This window comes from Canis lupus, chromosome 6 (genome assembly GCF_011100685.1).
Source record: "Canis lupus familiaris isolate Mischka breed German Shepherd chromosome 6, alternate assembly UU_Cfam_GSD_1.0, whole genome shotgun sequence".
Lineage (NCBI taxonomy): Eukaryota > Metazoa > Chordata > Mammalia > Carnivora > Canidae > Canis > Canis lupus.
The window spans coordinates 12409735-12431097 of record NC_049227.1 but is presented as its reverse complement, the minus strand read 5'-3'; the positions used below and the strand labels follow the sequence as shown (position 1 = coordinate 12431097).

General features: G+C 44.2%; 1 protein-coding gene and 1 long non-coding RNA gene across 17 annotated transcripts in view; one reads left to right on the top strand and one right to left on the bottom strand.

Annotated features, from left to right (window-relative positions):
• The window catches only part of RNF216 (ring finger protein 216), a 161549-nt gene that overhangs the window by 74425 nt on the left and 65761 nt on the right, over nucleotides 1-21363 (bottom strand). The window lies entirely within an intron of this gene.
• LOC102152543 overlaps nucleotides 3464-21363 on the top strand; it is a 40465-nt gene continuing 22565 nt past the window's right edge. For 4 of the 9 annotated variants that reach the window (XR_005360641.1, XR_005360633.1, XR_005360637.1 and 1 more), the window contains exons 1-5: nucleotides 10483-10620; nucleotides 13183-13272; nucleotides 15346-15435; nucleotides 18205-18332; nucleotides 19659-19940. This is a non-coding gene — a long non-coding RNA (uncharacterized LOC102152543). Of the gene's footprint in view, nucleotides 3562-4641; nucleotides 4741-10482; nucleotides 10621-11009; nucleotides 11188-12050; nucleotides 12124-13182; nucleotides 13273-15345; nucleotides 15436-18204; nucleotides 18333-19658; nucleotides 19941-21363 lie in introns of those variants that run through there. The other 5 variants (XR_005360639.1, XR_005360636.1, XR_005360640.1 and 2 more) reach the window with 5 other exon arrangements.

The following is a 21363-nucleotide window of genomic DNA, read 5'->3' as shown; positions in this document are numbered from 1 at the left end:
TCTAGTTTCAGGACTGTAATTCCATGATAGTACGTGAGTAAACTAATTTAAATATGCACAGATCTAGAAAGTGGTATGTGAAGGGGCAGGTAACCTATGCCTGCAGAGTTTGATTATATTTTATTTTACTCACATCTATAAAATCCCTTTTTACTTCCTATTCCTCTAGAAGACACGGTCAGTGTTTCTCAGAAGCTGGGCAGGTTTTGGCCAAGTTTCTGAGGTGACATTAAAGGCCTGAGATTTATCAATGTCTGCGGCACAGTGAAATGTTCCCTGAAACATACACCACTCAGGCTGTAGGAGGAGGTGCTGCCCTCACCTCAAAGAAACTGCCACTGCAGTTCACATCGGGCATGTCAACCCACATGTCTTCCACATACATCTGCAACCAAACAACTCCTCCCAAGTAAGTAGCTCTGGTGTTATCCTCATTCCACAGAGGAAAGGTGTTGGGAAGGGCCTTGGCTAGCTGAGTGCAGAGTTACATTCAGGACCCTTCTCCTCTGACGATGCTCTACCACCCGGTATTTTGTGAGTCAGGTAAGTGCATGTGCTTGGTCCACCAAGCTCACATCTTCTAACAGCACAGACGAATGCACCTAAGTGTGTAGACCTGCCAAGGAGTCAGGATGGAGGGGACTTAACAGATGGGTAGGCTCACACCTGGAGGTGAAGGGTGGATCCAGGCACAGGGCACAGAGCATGTGGCCCTGAGGGGACAAAGCCAGCCCTCTGCGCTCTCCCTGCCTCTCTGCTGTATTTCCTTCTGGCTCGTACCATCACAGCAAAGAGCCTGTTTTCAAAAGGCTGTTCGGCTAGAGTAAGAATTCCGGATGTTTTTTGTACTGATGGAAACAATACAAATCCCCTTCTCCAACCCTATGCACAGACAGCGAGAGCCTGGGGTGACCGATGTGAAGAGCATTTATTCCCCTCCCGCCAGCAGGGTCTTTACCAGGTCAGCCCGTGGTGAAAGCCCATCTCCACCCTGAACAACGGAGCACAGACGCTAAGCAATTTTGCCCGACAGCAGTGTTTTATTGTTATGACACTGTCTTGTGACCCACTTTACTCCCTGCTCCTTACTTCTTGGTTATAAGCAGTAATTAGTAATGTCAGCGTTCTGGCTGGATTGCTCCAGGCCCATTAATAATGCAAGAGTAGGAACAGGATGGATGCGTAAGTGTACAACAGAGGTTTCAAGGTTAAAAGCAGTAATGGAGAGAGCTATGGTGGGGGGCGGGGGTGTGGTGGTGGTGGTGTGCAGGTGGTGTTGTTAGGGGAGGAAGAGAGTATGTGTGTAAGATAGAGGGAGAAGGATGAGGGATAAAGAGAGATATGGAGAGAAAAAGAGATTTAAATCTATTTTTTGAAATGTGCAGCTTCCCTTTAGGGCAATATGTATGGCAAAGCACAACTTCCCAGTGTCCTCAATCAAGCTTGCACTCTCTTCTGGGTGGACACACATTTCTGGCCACCTGGCAGGGAGCATGTCCCTGCTAAGTCTCTGGGACTGGAGAGTTACTAGTGTATGAAATTGAGGTCAGAGGAAAGTATACTAGTATCTTTCAAACATATTTTCGATGTTTTAAATGACTTCTCTTATAAAAGGCAATGCCTAATGCCTGCTTGTTCAGCAGAACTGGTACCTTCCCACTTAATGCTTTTAAAGGAAAGTCAAGACAAGTGATGCAGAACAGGCCCTGGGTTTGGCAGCCAGGCCCTCCCTCATGGAAGACAAGATTGCGTTGTTACGACTGCTTCTGCATCTCTGCAAATCCCCCAAAGCACCACGGTTCCAAGGGGGATTTCAAAAGGTACAATATCCCGACATTCCTGCAAAGAGCTTCACAGAACTGAATGACCACACACAAGCCTGCAAATCATACATGGAAAAGGATTAGAACAGCTATTTGAGAAATAGTCGCTTGGTAGGTGGGGGAGGGGCCACACAGCAAGGCTGACCACCACCCGTGACTCCTGAGCTGCTCCTGTGACTCCTGAGCTGCTATCTTCACTGTCTTTTTTTTTTTTTTTTTTTTTAAAGATTTTATTTATTTATGCATGAGAGAGTGAGAGAGAGAGAGGCAGAGACACAGGCAGAAGGAGAAGCAAGCTCCATGCAGGGAGCCCGACGTGGGACTCGATCCTGGGTCTCCAGGATCAGGCCCTGGGCTGAAGGCGGCGCTAAACCGCTGAGCCACCAGGGCTGCCCCACTGTCTTTTAAAGTAGAGAAGGATTTGCTACTAAACCTTTTATTTGTACCTCGCATACCAAAAGTGAGCTGTTTTACATACTAGGAAAATAACAACTGTATCTGTTAGTTTCACAACCAAGGGCAGACATTTTAAAAACTGGTCATCGTAATGCTTAGGTGAATCAGAACCCATTCTTACTTGTGAGTCAGAAATAGTCTCTGTGGGAAAAGGAAGCAGCTGGAAGCAGTCTTGAATGGTAACTAATGAAAGCTGTATTTATCCCCATGGGGCTCACTTTGGGGCCATGGTTTTCTCACTGGTTGCATATACTGTCCAGCAGCTCCTGAGCACGTGCTGTAGATGGGGCTCCTGCAGAAAGGCCACTGAGAAGAAAGGCAGAGCTGCCGAGTTCCAGCTTTTTTCACTTGCCCTGAAACCCCACCACCTCACATATAATCTGAGGCCATGCACTTTTTTTGAGGGAGGTGAAGTCGGCCCCCACGACGATCCAGGAAAAATGGCTATAGGCTTGAAAATACATAAGCACAGCTTAAAAATCACATTTCTACTTTTCAAGTTCCCTTAAAACCAATAAAACAAAATCCCTTTGCTTTAAAATTTCAGCGTTGACTGGGTTGATGAAAATGGGTGCATTATTTTTTGAAATGAAGGAGTAATGGATGCATGACCCCCTCCCACCCCCAGTGGGCCTCCACTAAGGCAACTCCTGGGGATCAGTGCAAGAAACTGCCTTTCCGCATGGATTTCCTGTACATGTCAGCACACCTCTCCTGTGCTCATCTGAGACCCACCCGCTGCTCTATATCTGGCTTTTTTCACCTAACAACATATTGGGTGCAGTTCCTTGTTGGCACTACTGGACCCATATCATCCTTTTAGATCTTATGGTACACCATGGGCTGGCTGACTGGAGTTCATGGGCCATATCTGACCGGCTGCCTGTTTTTATGAACATGATCTTCCTGGATCACAGTCATGTTCATTTGTTCTACATTGTCCAGGGTTAGTTGTGAGCTACAAAGGCAGGATGGAGTTGCTGTGACAGACTATATGGTTAGAAAAGCCTCAACTGCCTGCTATTGTGCCCTTCATAGCACAAGCCTGCCATCCCCTGGTGTGTGCCACTGTATGCCTGCACCAAAATATATTTAACTTGTTTCCTGTTGATGAACATTCAAGTGGAAAATTCCTTACTCCTTAAAATTCCTTGTATTCCTTAAGAATAAAATTAAACTCTGCAAATGCTGAGAGGCATTAAGATAGCTGAGGAAGAGACGAGCAGCAACGAGCTGGGAAGAGGTCAGCATGGAGGAGGCGGCTTAAAGAGGGAACTTCAGGGTGAGCTATAACCTCCCAAAGTGTCACTTCCTCTTTTCAGAGGAAGCAAGAGGCGAACTGTAGGTCTTCTGATAAGAGGAAATCCCCCTTTGCTATATCAAAGCTACTCCCTGTGTTTGTGTTTTTCTAAGTTTGGCAAGGCTGCCTGAAGCATACTGTGACCAAATTAGGAAGTGAGCAGGCTGCTGTCTCTAAGCTGGTCACCACATGGCCAGGACGCCCAGGCATGCGTAGACAGTGATGGATGGGAGGGAGAGGCTACATCCAAGAAGGAAATGCTATTTGCTTGAGAAATTAGCCTTATAAAAATTGCACTTAATAAGTGTTCTGTAAGATGAAATTCTCTTGCTGCTGCTGACAACAAAGGCTTCAAAGTTTCTACAAAGACTGAGTGTGACAGGCAGTGGAGACAAATTCTTTTGGGTGTTATTTTGTTTATTCCCACGGCAGTGAGGATATTGAGAAGTAACAGGGAAAAATACACCAATCAGTTCTTTAATAGATTAATAAGATATTTACTTATACATTGCTGACAAAAAAAAAGAATTTAGACAAGTCATGCTAAAAAAGAATTGTGTAAATACTCCATTTTACCACTGCCTACCTAATTGCTTTATTTGCTTAAACATTAAGGTTTAAACTAATCATATATATATATATGTATATATATATATATAATTTTTAAAAAGATTTTATTTATTTATTCATGAGGGACACAAAGAGAGAGGCAGAGACACAAGTCGAGGGAGAAGCAGGCTCCCTGTGGGGAACCAGACATGGGACTCGATCCCAGGACCCTAGGATCACATCCTGAACCAAAGGCAGAAGCTCAACCAATGAACCATTCAGGCGTCCTTAAACTAATCCTATAGTTTCCAACAAGGTCTAGGAATGTGATACTGAATCATTATACTGAACTTCTTTCTGCCATCTCTGCTCAGTGATATTCTCTTCCAGGAATGACTTCTGAGTTAACTTTTGATTCTGAGCCAATGAGCTGAGAATCTATCCTGACCACCAGTTCTATTTGGGTAATAAAGTTTAAACTTGAAAATCCTTGCTTTCTTCCCAAATTTTCAGATCAGCAAGATTTTTGGACATGGTTTTTATTCCCTGAAGAATGTGCCTGGTTCAGTTCCAGCATCCACTATGAAATAAGATGTACAGTTAAGACTTAAGGTAAGTGTAGGGGCGCCTGGGGGGCTTAGTCAGTTAAGCATGTGGCTCAGGTCATGATCTCAGGGTCCTGGGATTGAGCCCTGAGTAGCGTTCTAATCTCAGCAGGGAATCTGCTTGTCCCTCTCCTTTTCTGTTCTTCCCCTGCTCATGCATGCTCCTCTCACTCCAATCAATGAAAATTAAAAAAAAAAAAAAATAAAAAAATAAATAAAGGGTTAAGGTAAGTATAAATGACAAAACTTAGTCCTTAGTCCTTCTTTACAGGAAAACTTTTGCGGGAGCCAGGCAAAAAGATGTGGGCACAGTTCCTGGCTCAATCTGAGAACATGCTCTTTCTAGGGCAGTGGGCACTCTGAGAGAAGGCAGAGGCCCAGGGCAGAGGTCTGCGCAGGCGGCCATATTGTGGCATGGGGCTCCTGCTCAATGTATGCTGAGATGGTATTCTGGTTTCTTCACCAGGCTGTTACGGGGTGGGAATTTTGTAGCCACTCTAATGTTGTCAAAATAGCTAAAAGTTTGCTTTCTACCTACTCCTATGATTCTGAACATTTATTTACAATCACCTAGAGTCCATGAATCTTACAGCTAACAACATTACAAAGGATAGATACTTTTTGGAAGGCTCTGGCTGACTGACACATAAATCCACCAATTAAGAACTGTATTTCAGGATGCTCAGGGCATGACCCTGGGGTTTCAGGATCAAGTTCTGCATTGGGCTCCCCTGCTGGAAGCCTGCTTCTCCCTCGGCCTAGGTCTCTGCCTCTCTGTCTCTCTCATGAATAAATAAATAAATAAAATCTTAAAACAGAACAAAACTGTATTTCTATTAGTCTGGGTCTCTATGGCCCACCATTAGCAGAGGCAAACTGTATATGGATGGACAACTGAGTACATATACAGTTAGAGAGCTATCCCTGAATCCAGAGCCCATGTATAACTGAAAGACAGAAATTGGGTAATTTCCTCAAGCTATATTAACCTCTTCCTTTTATCTCCACAATGAAGGTGTCGGGGCTATACGGTCTCCCAGGTATCCTTTATAAATCTAGCACCTGAAATTACAAATTGAGAAAACCAGATGCCAGTATTACAGAACTACCCGTAGGCAGGCTCAGCGTAGCTTCTCCGAACAGGGTTTGAACTACGCATTCATATTCCCACCATATGAGCATAAGATGCCAAGGATACCCACGCCTGTTCTGACCTCACCCTGCCCAATCAGATGGCATGCCTCCCACTCTCAGCTCTGACTACTGCCACCACCCTGCAGCCTGGCCTAAGTAGGAGGTGTGCCCGGCAAAAGCACCACTGTGCTCTCTCCCTGGCTGTCTTCTGCTTTCTCACTGCAGTGCAGAAGAACCATGGCTCTACACAAGCTTCATTGCCCTTTTATGGTAGAAAAATGAATTGCTTGCCCAGCAGTGGAGCCGAGAGAGATGACAGAACGGAAAGTTGTCATTTGTTGTGGTTTTGGCAGCAACAGAATAGAGTGTTCTCCTCTCAGCCACCCTTGGATGGACAGTGCACGCCAGGCATTCAGCAGGGGAAAAGCAAACCCCAGCCAAACTGCTCCCAGATGCATTCCTTCCTTGCTCTGCCTGCAAAGGGATGTGTTTATTTATGAAGAGTGTCAAGTCTTATTTTGGTGGAGATGCACTTTTTACAAAACAAGGTTTAAAAAGGCCGTTTGTGTTCTGCTGGAAGATCTAAGCAGAGGTGCTCCAGAAAACATGTTTCCAATCAGACTGCATCCAAGGAACAGCTTCATTTCCTTGCACAATGAGGTTGTGGGACTGGAGCTGGGCAGGGAGGTGACCTTGCTTGAAGGAGGGGCTGCAGCTGTTGCTGAAGCCCAGCCCAGGCCATTCCCTGTCTCCTGCATGGCTCAGAGGGATGGAGGAGTAGCCACTGACTCCAGATAAATACATTCCTGGGAAAACACACCAATATCCAAGTCCCTGGGGTAACAAACAGCAGTTGGTACCAGAGGGCCTTAAATTGTTTGCATTTCTGTCAGGAGGCCCACAGGAAAAACAAAAAAAAAAACAGGCCTCACAGCAGCTGGGAAAACATGTTGCAAAAGGAGAATTAGGCAATTCTCTGTATGCACATCGGAGTTAGGGAAATTAAGCTTATCTGAGCGAGAGAAATTAAGCTTATCCAACATGCTTTCAGCTGGAAAACAAGCCTTTTTTAAATGGGTGGGGAAAAACTTGTGATGGTTACATGGTTTCTTCCATATTTAAAGCATCCAAGGACTAAAAAAACAGCTGGAAATGTAGCAAAGCAGCAGTCACTATAGGAGGAGCCATGTGTCTGGTTTTGCCGTAGCCAGCACTGTGGACCCCTCTACCACAGCACCCCCAATCCCACCTCCACTACCAAGAGGGGGGTGTACTCCAGGGACTGCTGGCCTCCTGCACATGTGTGCCTAGGATGTGTCCACTGCCAACCTTGGACTGTCTGCCTCTACCACCACTCTTAACTGCTGCTGTCTCTCCCTTCTGGCCTGGCACCCCAGTCAGCCACAGAAGACTGGTGTTTCCCTAGGCCAATTCACTCACACTAAGGCCTTCTGGAGAAGACTAAAAGAATGCTAGCACATGTCCACAGCACTGTACAAATGGGCTTTGGGACTGGAGGGTTTGTTAACCAAGGACCATGAGACCACTGTGCATTCCCAGGTCTCGGGTTGCTACGTCACCAGAAGTGACCAGATGTTCCAGCCTCTCCCCACCCCCCCCATGCCCTCTTTCATGGCTCTACAAGGCCCATCCATCCTCCCACCAGCACTTTGATCATACCATTCCTACATCATCCCTACATCAGGGTCACAAGAGCTGTGTGTATGTGTGTGGGGGGGTCTGGGATCAAGAGTCAGGCCCCTGTTTTGCACAGCCCTTTTCTATCTGTAGTCTACTTCTCTCCTGCTCTGTTACACACATCTACTGGCTGACCTCTGAACAGTTCTGTCTGAGTCACTCCCTGGCCAGGAATACCGGTCTACCTGTTAGAACTGTCAGGCCAAGATCTAGTTCTCCCACAAAGTGTTTCCAGACTGTCCCCTCCCCTGGCTCCCTCCAGTAGTCCCCATCACCATCTACTACTTAGCTGTCTGCACAAGGAGCTGGCCTTCCTGACCTAGATCTCAGTGTAGGGCTGTCACTGACTCTTGTATTTCTTCGGACATAGTAATGCTAAAAAAAAAAAATCTGCTAAACAAATGACCAAATTCCAATCAAAGTCCATCAGCCTGTATGCTGAGCAAGCCTATGCTGAGCGAGCAGCTAAGGAACATGTTTAGAGAAGACAGAAGAAATGTAGGGAGAATGGGGCACAAAAGCCTCATTGGCTTCCACACAACTATAGCAAGGCAAAAGTTTTAGGAAGGAGTGAGTCCAAAAGAAGAATTGCACAGCAGACAGGGCCATGGTGACAGAGGCTCGGGGGTGGGGGGTAACCCGTGCCTGGAGAGAAGACTGTTGCTGAGAGAGCTAAGGGGAGGTCAGAGTGGGCACCAGCCCTGGGAGAGAAGAGGCGGCAGCTTTTATGGGAGGGGAGAGGGCTGGGAGCTTAAGATTGTGGCAACTGGAGATGTTTAGAGCAGCAAAATCTCATTGAAGAGGAGAGAGGAAGGGAAAAGGAAAACTGTAGTCAAAGATAAGAGAAGAAAAAGTTGTGATCTACGTCACTCTCTGGGCTAAAATCTCAATCAGCTTCTTGGGTGTAGGGAGCTTTTGAAACTTCAAATGCTTTTCATAGGAATTTCTGATGGAAAATAAAACTGAAAAGTGCTTTTATGAGGCTATAGGGATTTGATATGAGAAACTCAGTCTGTCTCTCTTTGAAAAGCAAATACCAACACCAGTTTGAAAACCCTCAGTATTGGAAACCAGGGACTTTGGACTGGAAGGACACTTGAAAGGTCATCTGGTCTCTTCTCTGGCCTTGAAGCTGCACCATATGCTGGAAGTCATTCCAGAGAAAGGAGTCTATCCAAAGTTGTCCAAAAGCCTCCAGCAGGGCCCTGGCACAGGGCCCCAGGTTCCCAGAACCCGTTTCACTGGTTACATTATAGTCTAGTGATCTTGGAATTCCTGGGAGCGATCTTGAATTCCTGGGTAGCTGAAGTCTTTTTATTCAGGGAAGCTGGAAAACAGTAGGTCCCTACCACTCCTACAGAAGAATCTTACACGAACAGAGAAACCACACACACACACACTAAGCCTTCCCTCCTCCAAGATGATCAGCCCTTTTATCTTCCCACAAAGAGCTGCTGACATTTTTCCTATTATGTAACAAATTTTACTCCTCTCTTAAAAAAAGTGACCATGCTACAGAATTGGACACCTGAGTAAGGGTCTTTCCAGTTCCCAAGAGTAAGATGCCTTCAAAGCAATGAAGTAGGTAAGAACACAGATACAGAAAAGCTAAGTGAAACTAGTTTTTAATATGGTATTTTTAAAATTAACTTTTTATTAAGAAAAAATTTAAATATATAAAAAAGTAGGCAATAAACATGAGTGATGGGTCTCCACATACCCATCTGTCAGGCTTAATAAGGATCATCTCAGGGCCAATCAACTTTTTGTACTCCATCTACTCTCCCATCCTCTTGCCCAGTGTAATTTTATTTTATTTTTTTTAAGATTTTATTTAGTTATTCGTGAGAGAAGCAGAGACACAGGCAGAGGGAGAAGCAGGCTCCCCAAGAGGAGCCCGATGTGGGACTCGATCCTGGATCTTGGGATCATGCCCTGAGCCAAAGGCAGACGCTCAACCGCTGAGGCACCCAGGGGTCCCGCCCAGTGTAATTTTAAAGCAAATCTCAGAGGCACATCATTTCATTAGTATCTCCAAAAGATAAGGACTCCTAAAACCACATACCCAAATCACACCTAAAGCTGCACAATACCAAGTAAGGCATCCCTGGATTTTAACTCCTGATATTGTTATCTGCTAGCTGTGACTGACCAGAGAAGGAGCAGAAGTCCCTAAGAGAGACTACTGGTAAGAGCTCTACTGGCATGCCCCTCAACATCTGCCTGTTTAACAAGGTACCAAACCCCCACCTCACAGGACCCCGACGACCACCTTTGCTCTTTCTGATAGAATGACACAAGAATTGTGGTTGTGCTTCTTACCCTGACCTTGGCAGACTGGACTTAGTTTGTCAGCACTGATCTTAGTCACCAAGGTCATTCTGAGCCTGTTTACTCATGGAGCATTAATATGTGGTGCAGATACAGAGCACAGAGCTGCCATTCAGTTTCGAGAGATGGCAGGTCTGGCTCCTGTGACAGTGGAGATGAAGGGCAATGGGTGCTGGGTCTGGGCGGTTAATCCCACTTAAAACAGTAAACTGGCAGACAGATACAGACACGCATTTCTAATCGTGGTCCTGGAGGTGGCCATGCAGCCTCTGGGGACTAGAGAGGTGACAGAGGTTCTTCTCATTCTCTGTATGTTTGTTTCAAAGTCAGGGAGGACACTGAATGGTAAAACACCATTTACATTGCTCAGGCACTACACAGCAATAGGAAAATGACCTTGAATCCAACAGCACACACGAGAAATTTCACCCTGCAACAGCTCTGCTCTATGCTTTAAGCATTCCTCTTTGCTCCTGTTTCCCTTGCCCACATTCCTCCTCCCTGACACAGACACCCACAGGGAGATGGGGTGTTTTCATGCCTCTGTTATTACCATAGCAACAATTTCTCTTCTACCTGCAAGGGTGGAAGCCCTGCAGTGTTCTGTGCAGAGAACGCAAAGAGGGGACATGAAGGCATTATGCTCCAACACATAGATGCACACACATGCATGCACGTGTGATGCACACACATACTCCTCCCAAGGACACTGCAATGAGAACTGGTAAAACAATTTTTTTTTTCTTTTTGGTAAAACAAATTAAATCAAAATGCTGACACCTGGTCACACAATTAGTGAATAGATAATAAAAAAAAAGGCAAATGACTATAAAGAGATATTTTGTAGATATCAATTCCTGAGGGATTTTTTAACATGAAGATTTCTAAACACTGTGAATCAAAATGCATCTCTCCTTTGATGAGGCCACAGGCACACACACAAAAGCCATTAAGTTATTTTAACAAAATATATGAAGGCACTAAACAAATAATGTGTGGTTTCCAGAAAGAGGCACTTAAAGCTTATGATTCCTATATGGTTTGTGAACAGGGCTAGGCTGAAGTGCCCATACAAGTCTGTTAATTCACAGTCTCTTTCTTTACATACCACAGACAATGTATCTTAGTAGAAACTCAAACAAAAGAGAGACAAGGAAATATGTCCTTTTACTACAAGGACAGTGAAAGGTGAGCAACCCTGACCTCCAGGCCTGCCTGCTACAATAGGGGTTGGTGGAATGGTCAAGATTCAAAGATGAGCACCTTCCCGAGAAGACAAAAAACATAACCCGTGAGTCATGGAGACTAACCATGGACTTTTTATCTTCACTTTGTGACTAATTCTGAGTTCTCTAGCAAAAAGTACTATCGTTTTTCTAGGTCCTTCCTACATTCATCTCTTTAAATATTATTCCCTGAGATGCCAATCCTTTCAGACAGGGATAAATAAAAAAATGTATCAATGAGAAACCCAAGAAGAGGTCGTCACACAGCAGTGCTGTGGACCAAGCAACTGAGACTCACAGGGCAGACCCATGGGTAGCCTTCATTAGGACACAGTTCTCCCCAAGGTAGCGGAGGTCCTTCTCTGAACCTGAATGATGTGGGCTGAAGTGACAGCTACCATTTCTTACAGAAAGTATTAGCACAAAATTTAGCTTAAAAAAACCTATCCCCTTTCCACTGTGGCATGCTAGTAATAAATGAGTTTTCGGGGCACCTGGGTGGCTCAGTGGTTGAGCGTGTCTGCCTTTGGCTCTCAGGTCATGGTCCTGGGGTCCTGGCACTGAGTCCCACATCGGACTTCCTGCAGACAGCCTGCTTCTCTATGTATTTGCCTTTCTCTGTCTCTCTTATGAATAGACAAATAGAATCTTTAAAAAAAAAAAAAAAGTTTTCTGAGTACATGATCTGAAAGGCTAAGTAAGGTATGTGAGGAGTCATTTTTTGGTTCCTCATGGGACCTTACATCTGCCCATGTTAGGGGAATCCCACACTCCTGCAGGAGATTTTACAAATTTGGGAGAGGGTCCTCCTTTCTAGGTATTCCTCACCTGCACGCACTGTTGGCATCAGTCTCCACCTTTCCTGTGCGGCAGCTGTTTCCTGACCTCAGATGTGCAGGCACTGGAGCACATGCTTCTCCTATCTTAGGCTGTTGACTCCTCTGCCCTCACTTTATGAGACCCAGTGGACGCATCACTGACTTTCCCCAGTAGTCTGCAAGGTAGGTGCAACCATTCTCACTGTACAGATGAAAAAACTGTGGCTCAGGGAGATGTATTTACCCTAAGTCTCAAAGCCAAGAAATGGAAGAGCTGGAAGGAAAGCATGAGCCGGTTTAATATCAAAATCTCCTGTGTTCCCTATGACGCCAGACTGTCTCCTGAGCTGTAGCAAAGGTAATGGCCATAGGCACCTTGCCACTTGCAGCTTTGCAGCGCCCAGCCCAGTGCCGGGTCCAGAACAGCACGTCAGTGAATACTTCTCACACAGTGCTCCTCAAGAGAAATCTCAACACTCACAACTCACAACCAGCGTAAGTGGTTGAGCACTGCTGACAGAGGAGGGACACAAAGCCTCTTCATTTTCAACAAGAAGTTCTGTGATTTGTCTCCTGGAAGGGGGTAACATTTTAACCATCTAGAGTAGCTTCCCTGGGTGAGAAAAGAAGCACCAGAATGTTCTCTGGGGGCAAGGCAAAGTAATGCCCACCTCCGGGGGGTGGGGGTGGGGGGACGAGAAAAGAAGTGAACACCCAAGTCCACACCAACAGCTCAGCCTGTCTTGGACCACTTCAGCTCTGAAATGCACTCTTCTGCCTGCTGGAGAGGCAGTGCTAACCTGAGTTTCCAGGGGAGAAGTGGTTGCGCCAGCCCTCTGGAGGGGCAGCTCTGGAAGCACTGCTGGTGCCCCCTTACCAGCCTCCTAGCCTCCTCTAAGGCAGGCCAGGAAGGAGAGGAGGTTGTTTTCACCACTCAGTGCCCAATATCAAGTGACAGAAAACATGAAATATAAGAATAAAAACTACTCCTGTAGGGCTAAAGGGAAGCAAAAATAAGTGTTTTATTCATATTGGCTTTTGTGTTTTACTTGTAGGTATATATTTGTGTATATGTGTGTTATACGTATATTTTTAAAGATTTTTTTATTTTTGAACAACCTCTACGCCCAACGAGGGGCTTAAACTTACGACCCCAAGATGAAAAGTTGCAAGCTCTACTGACTGAGCTAACCAGGTGCCTCCTATGTACTTATGTATATATTTTACCCTTCCTCCCCTTAGGTAGATGTCTATCTCCCTTTTGAATAAGTGTGCAAACAACAAATATGGTATTTATAGGACTTTTATTGGGAAGGTTGGAAAGGAAAAGAGGTAAGCAATATTCTGCCTTTTGTTGTTTTTATTCTTGGGAACACACACACACTGAGAGAATCAGGTTCTCTATTCCTAGTGTTAGATGTGTTAAGATGTCAAGTAATGAATTATCAGCCAGAATCTCCTAAGGATCAAAAAGCCTATGATGAACACATTCACTATGCTGTCTGCTATGAGGAATTTTAAAAACTGAAAAGTGACAAAAACATTAAGTCAAAAATAGAGTTAGATCCTGAAAGCTCATTGCCACGATGCCAGCTCTGCTCTGTGCCTGACTGGAGGATGGCTCACAGGGATGCTGCTTAGGATCTACTCTGGCATTATGTCTGAGGCCGGGAAGCCTCCCTCTGGGTTCTCACCACTGGGTAGATACTATCACTCCACACCTCCATGGCCATTTATTTCGGGTGGCTGTGGGGAACACAGGGAGCTGAGAGCCCTGTGAGGTACTTATCCAACATGGGTGCATACCATGCAGCCTGCGGTCTTAAGCTATTTTGCCAAAACCCTCCAGCTCTGAAGGAAGTGATTCACCTTGTGAGTAGGGGCAGGCCAAATCCCTGAGAGGGAATTCCCACCCCACCCCACTTCTTTTGTGGACTTGCATTATGAAGCATGGACTTCCATGCCAGTGAAAAAGCCCTCATTCTGGGACTTAAAAATCCTTTTGTTACCCATTTGTTTCTTGTCAACATAACTTCCTGAATAAAGATCCTCCCTGATAGTGGGGACAAGAGGATCAAGCTTCATTCATATCTAGATAAATGTAAATGCCTGTGCTCAGCACAGGAGTCAGCTGACTGGCTGGGCCTCAAATTATAGTGCTGCTAATAAGTGCCAACCGTCCACTGTCACAGCTGGAGCCGCCCTGGCACTGACAGCTGGTCCAGGCTCATTTACATTCTCTGCACGCAGCCATTCAGCTACTGTAGGCGGCTGCAGATGCCTGTTTTTTAGCAACAAACTGGTTCACTGCAGATGTGAATTTTGGTTATATTTCACTGCTGTAGAGTCGGTAACACTGAATGCTACAAAGGATAAGATAGGGCCTGGAAACAGTAGAAAAAGAGTAAGAAAGAGAAATGAGAAACACAGGGAAAAATGGTGAGAGAGACAAAGGAAAACAAGTACAAGTGACACCGGGAAAAGACAAGTGGTTGTACAGCCACACTCACTCTCTTGGCTTCACTAAGGAACACCAAGCCAGGTGTCCTTCACAGTTCTTTTTGCCTAAAGTCTTACACCCAATGGGTTTCCCTCCTTTAGTGCTTACTTCATGAATAGACTTAAACCTCCACCTTGTAGCTCTGGCCACCTTTCTGGAAAGCTCCATGTACAAACCTCTGAATTTATGGAGCAAAGCTATGGTTTTGGAAAGGTAGAGAAAGACTCAACAGGGAAATTCTGACCCTCAGAATAAATATTCCAGAAGCACTGCTTTCAAATCTCCTTTTATCTAACACTCTGCAGTCCCACACCAAACATTTTCAATTCGTTCCTAAAAACAGCATGCTGAAAACAAACTGGATGAATCCTTTATCTGTGAACACACAGGGCGCAGAGGGCCTTGACAAAAGCATTCCATCATATCAATGAAACAAAGACTCTCTCCCCATTTCATCAAAGATACAGTATCTTATTCTCTTAAGGGATTTTAGAGGAATGATTCCAGGCATTCAAGCCTGCCTCTAGATAATGCATTAATATAAACGCCTCATCTGGAGTGACAAGTTCCTGGAAATCTAACCGGAGCTTAGATTACTGGCAAAGACACTGCAATGAGGAAGCAGATGCCCTTAGTCTCACATGGGCCAAAATCAGTTTGTGGCTTATTTCTTAAAACATTAGCAATCCTCAAGGATTAATGATTGGTTTAGCTACCTAGTTGAAAAGAAACAACGTCATAAGGAGAATTCGTGTAATTGAAAAGGTAAATGCATAGGTTCTAAAAACACGACATCTCTGCTATTAAATTCTGAATGCACATAGTGGTTTGCTTTGGTACTAAGCCTAAAAGAATTCTGTTTATGAGAGTGTCTTGCTGACTGACATACTTCTGAAATGCTCCAGAGAACTGTTCGTGGAGTACCAGTGCCACCTCGTGGTGACTCCTCTCCATAGCACCTAATAAGGAGGGACCAGCTTAGTTCTAATGATGAGGTGAGTGAACTCTCCCCTCCTGGTGAAGGACCCTCTGTCCCTGCCTCAGGTTCCCAAGACAGTTTTACTTTATTTTTCATGGTGGGCTAAATAAACTCTGCAAACCTTACCCTAATGGTGAAAAGTATCCAGAATGTGGATGCTCTCATCTTCAGGGACGGTCAAGTTCTGAAGCACAATTCATTGAGAACATCTTATGATGCATTCTTTTTACTGGAAAATGTTACTAAGGGACATAAATGGAAATATATGGAAATATAAAATTTGAACTTATTAGGACTGACTTTAATGATAAGAATTTCCCCAAACTCATCTAATGAATTTGAGGTGATTCTAAATCAAAATGCTATAAGCACTCTAACTCCTGTGATCTACTTCCTGGATGCCCTGCCATAGGCTTTCCGTGCTCCCAGCTCATTCCCTGTCACCATGGTTCCCTCCTTCCAATGCTTCTTACTCCTGACTACAAAGTTTTCCTCTAGGCTACATCTTGCCTCATGTTCCTCACCCCAGTCACTTTCTAAGTAATTACTGAGCACCTACTATGTGCTAGGCATAAGCAAGACATACACATAGAGTACCTCCATCCTCAAAACTCTACATGTCTAAAACAGAATCAACCGAATTTCTTTTCTCCTGGAATCTTTTTCTATTTGTCTTTTTTTTTTTTGAGAGAGGGGAGGGGAGAGGTAAGAGAGGGAGAGAATCCTAAGCAGGCTCCATGCCCAGTGTGGATCCCAATGTGGGACTTGATCCCATGACCCTGAGATCACAACCTGAACCAATCAAGTGTTGGATGCTTAACTGACTAAGCCACCCAGACACCCCTCTTTTTCTATTCTATTTGCAATTGTATGTGAATAGCATCATTACCTACTTAGTGGACCAAACCAGAGAAGTCAGTCATCGGGACTTCTCCCCACCTCTAGTCAGAATTTCTCCTTCTAATCCTATCTTCTCATTACTCTTACTCTTCAAATCTGCTCCTTTTCTCCACCCCCATCATCCATTTTGGTTCTCATGATCTGTATCAGTCAGCACATGCTAGGTTATGTTGTTGGAATAGACTCAAACTTCAGTAGCTCAAAACAGAGACTTATTTCTACATGTTCATCTTGGCAGAAGAAAAAGACACAACGAACCATCAGCTCTCTTTTTTGTTGTGTTAAAAGAACACTTTAGGGCAGCCTGGGTGGCTCAGCGGTTTAGTGCCACCTTCGGCCCAGGGTGTGATCCTGGAGACCTAGGATCGAGTCCCGCGTCAGGCTCCCTGCATGTAGCCTGCTTCTTCCTGTGTCTGTGCGCCTTTCTCTCTCTCTCTCATGAATAAATAAATAAAATCTTAAAAAAAAAAAAAAAAGGAACACTTTACATGAAACCTGCCCTATGAACAGATCTTCAAGTGTAGAGTACAGTATTGCTAACTACGCATATAATAGCTTTTGTATCTCAGGTGACTGAAATTCCACATCTATTGCATGGCAGCTCCCTCTTTCTGCCTCTCCTGGTCTCTGGCAACCACCATTCTAGTTTCTGCTTCTGTGAGTGACTACATACCTCCAGTATATGGAATCATATGGTATTTTTTTTTTTGTGAAGGGCTTATCTCACTAACATAACGTTCTAAAGGTTCACCCATGTTGTAGCATGACGGGATTTCTTTCTTTTAAAATCTTGACTAATGCTCCATCGTATAGAAAGACATTTTCTTTACTCATTCATCCACGGATAGATATTTATGTTGCTTCCATATCTTGGCTATTCTGAACAATAATGCAATGAACATGAATACAAATAGCTCTTCAAGAACCTGTTTTCAATCGACAAATACTCATAAGTATGATTGCTGGATCGTATAGCAGTTTTATTCCTTGATTTTTTTTTTTTTTTGGATTTTATTTATTTATTCATGACAGAGAGAGGGAGAGAGAGAGAGGAAGAGACACATGCAGAGGGAGAGGGAGAGAAGTAGGCTCCATGCAGGGAGCCCGACGTGGGACTCGATCCCGGGTCTCCAGGATCAGGCCCTGGGCTGAAGGCGGCGCTAAACCGCTGAGCCACCCGGGCTGCCCTATTCCTTGATTTTTAAAACAAATTTTATCAATCTATCCATCCCCCACCTCCACATCCAGTGTGGAGCCCAATGTGGGGCTTGAACTTACAACCCTGAGATTGAGACCTGAACTGAGATCAAGAGGCAGATACTTAACCAACCAAGCCACCCTGGCACCCCAAGATTTTACTTTTCCCCCCAAAAATGTTCTCAGAATTTTATTTTTAAGTGATCTCTACACCTAATGTGGGGCTAGAACTTACAACCTTGAGATCAAGAGTCACACGTTCCACCAACTGAGCCAGTCAGGCGCCCCTAATTTTAATTTTTGGAGGACACTCAATACTGCTTTGATGCACCATTTTACATTCCCATCAACACTATTTTCTTTTTTCCTTTTTTGTGATAGTGAGCATCCTAGTAAGTGTAAAATGACCTCACTGTGATTTTGATTTGCATTTCCCTGATGATGAGTGATGCTGAGTGCCTTTTCATGTATCTGTTGGCCATGTGTATGTTCTTCTTTGAAGAAATGTCTATTCAAGTCTTTTGCCCATTTTTTAATTGGCTTAATTCTGATTGGTTGTTATTGAATTATAGGAGTTGCTGTGTATTAGATATTAACCCTTTATCAGAGTATTACAGATATTAACCCTTAAGTATTAATTTAGTAATAATTAAGTAGTATTAATTAATTACTTTCTCCCATTCCATAGGCTACCTCTCCATTGTTGATGGTTTCCTTGCTGTGCAAAGGATTTTCAATCTGATGCAGTCCCATCTGTCTGTTTTTGTTGTCTGTGCTTCTAGTGTTATATCCACAAAATCACTGCAGAGACCAAAGGTTAGGAAGTTTCCTATGTTTTAATTTTTAATCCATTTTGATTTTTGTTTGTGGTATATGATAACATCCAATTTTCATTCCTCTGCAGGCACCATTTGTCAAGCAGAATGACCTTTCCCCATGGTGTAATCTCAGTGCCCTTGACTGCATAGGTGTGGGCTTCCTTCTGGGCTCTCTGTTCAGTTCCATGGGTCTGTAGCTGTCTTTATGCCAGTACTATACTATTTTGATTACTGTAGCTGTGTAATAAGCTTTGAAGCCAGGAAGTAAGGGGCCTTCAGCCTTGTTCTTCTTTCTCAAAATTGTTTTGGCTATTTGGGATTCTTGACAGTTCTCTACGAATTTCAGGATTTTTTTTTTTTTTCCTGTTTCTGCAAAAAAAGCAGTTGGGATTTTCATAGACTGTGATTAAATCTATAAGTGGCATGGGCAGGTAGGTATGAAATTTTAACAATATCAACTCTCCAATACACTGTGTTAGTTGATTCTAATTGGGACCTATTTGGCTTCTTGAATTAGGATATCCATTTTCTTTTTCCAGATTTTGGAAGTTTTTGGCCATTATTTTTTCAAATAAGCTTTCTGTCTCTTTCTCTCTTCCCCCGAAATTCTTGCAGCGTATACACTGGTTCACTTAATGATGTCCTTCCCATTTGTGCCTCAAGCTTTCCTTATTTTTCATACTACTTCTTTTTTCTTTCTGTTCTTCTGACTAGATAATTTCAATGACCTGTCTTTGAGTTCACTGGTTCTTTCTTCTGCTTGGTCACATCCGATGTTGAATCCCTCTAGTGAAATTTTCTATCAGTAATTGTATTCTTCAGCTCCAATTTTGATTTTTCACAGTATTTTCTTTTTGTTGATATTCTCATTTTGTTCACATATCATTTTCCTGAACTTGTTGAGCATCTTTAGGACGATTATTTTGAATTCTTTGTCAGGTAATTCACATACTTCTTTTTCTTCTGGGTCCTTTCTGGAGATCTACTTTGTTCCTTTGGTTGACCATTTTTCTTCTTGTGTGTCTTGTTGCTTTGTGGTAGGGTCCATGAATTTGAAGAAAGTCACCTGTTCCAGTCTTTACATACTGGCTTTGTATAGGGAAAGATCTTTACCAATCAGCCTAACTACAGATTCCAGGGGCCTTTATTTTGGATGTGTCTTTTCTGGACCTAATGTGTGTAAATTCCCAATTAGAGAAGTTTTGGCCCCCCCCCCCTTTTTTTTCAGGAGCTATTTATAATCTTTTCCCCTCTGGTGTCTATATATAGTACTGCAGGTACTCTGGAGCTGTTTTAAGCTGTTCCAACTCCTTTTTGTTCTCAGGAGCCCCCAGGCATCTAGAGAATGGCTGGTCTCATCAGTGCTGAGGTGGGCAAGAGAGAAACCAGTTCCTTCAAAAACCTCCTATCCCCAGAAGCTAGAACACTGGATGCATGCTCCACTCTTCCTTTCTCTGAGGGAGAAGCTGCCAAGTTGTATCAATCGCTGCCTCTGTCTGAACTGTGGGTCCTTTGGGGGGCAGCAGCAAGCCTCCCAGCTCTCTTGTATTCTCAGATGCATCCGGGCATCTAGAGTACACAGAGTCCTGTCAGTGCATTGAGTCAGGTGAGACAATAATCAGCCCTTTAGGCAGTACTCCCCAAAGCCAGAACACCAGACACCTGGTCCAACTTTTTCCCTCCTCAGGGAGAAGCCATGAGTTGGGGTTTTCCCCAGTTCTTTCCACAATAAACAGAGAAAGGGCAATGGTGAGCAAGTGTATGTTAGTTTAAAATGTTGTCTTTGGGGGTACCTGGCAGCTCAGTTGGTAGAGCATGTGACTCTTGAATCTCGGGGTTGGGAGTTCAAGCCCCATGTTGGGCATAGAGCATACTTAAAAAAAATTAAAAACGAGTAAATAAATGTTGCCTTTGTTCTTGGCAATCTCCTGAGTCCTGGTGTTCCTTCCTGTCAGTGCTTTAGGGTCAAGAAAGATCAAAGCCGGCCCCTTAGATAGCTGCCCAAGATGTCTGAAAGCTAGATTATACTTGAGTCTTCCCTTTACCTCCCCTGGGAAGGAGCTAGGATTTAGGGGTTTCTTGCACGTGCAGGTAGGAGTGGCTCTGGCAAGTGAGTTCCATGAATTTTCCTACAGGCTTCAATGCAGCTGGCTATTGAACTATTTGGAATGCGGGAACCTCTTAACTGGTTTCTAAATTTTTCACAAAGGAAACTGGTCTATGTACCGTTGATCAGTGTTTCCATAGGGGGCTGGGAAAGGAGGGTCTGAGGCTACCTACTGTGTGCCACCTTGTTGACACCATCCCAAATTATGTTTTTACCACTTTTTCTGCAAGAGACTGACCTCATCCACACTAACATTTCATTGACCAAAAGAAGCTACACGGCCACCTCCAAGGTCAACAAGGCATGTATATCCCTTCCACTGAGAGGAAGCTGACAGTTTAATGTCTTTGCTTCAGATCTTAAAAGCCATTGGAACACTTTCACTGACATTCCAGGTTGATGTTCTGAAGACACTCACAGGACACTGTTTCAGACACATTTGTGCCCTTATCACTGCCCGTAACTGTCTCTGGAGAATAATGGCCTCACCTTCTCTTTGACATTTCAAATTGTCTATGAGTACTTTTCCTGGTAGGGACTAATTTGGAATCCTCAGAGGAAATGTAGTTCCCAGCTCCATCTTAGCAATTCATGGAGACTCCACAGGAGGTGGCAGTGATGTGCACCTCTCACCTGGACTACACAACAGCCAGAGATCTCGTTACATCAGTTCCCTTGCTGTTCTCCCCTCCACCACCTTAGACTGGTGTTAAAGGCCTATATAACCTAGCCCCATCCAGCATGTGAGCCTTCAGAACGCTACTGCTCCTCAGATCTAGAATATTCCAATATCTTCACTCTTCTCCCACCCTTGCCTTTCCTTCCCTTGGCTACTGCTTCTCTAGGCATTCCAGTGCTCAGGGTGGTTAGGTATTTCACTTAGTTCCAAAAGTCAGAGACAATTGGGACAGCTGTTTTAGCC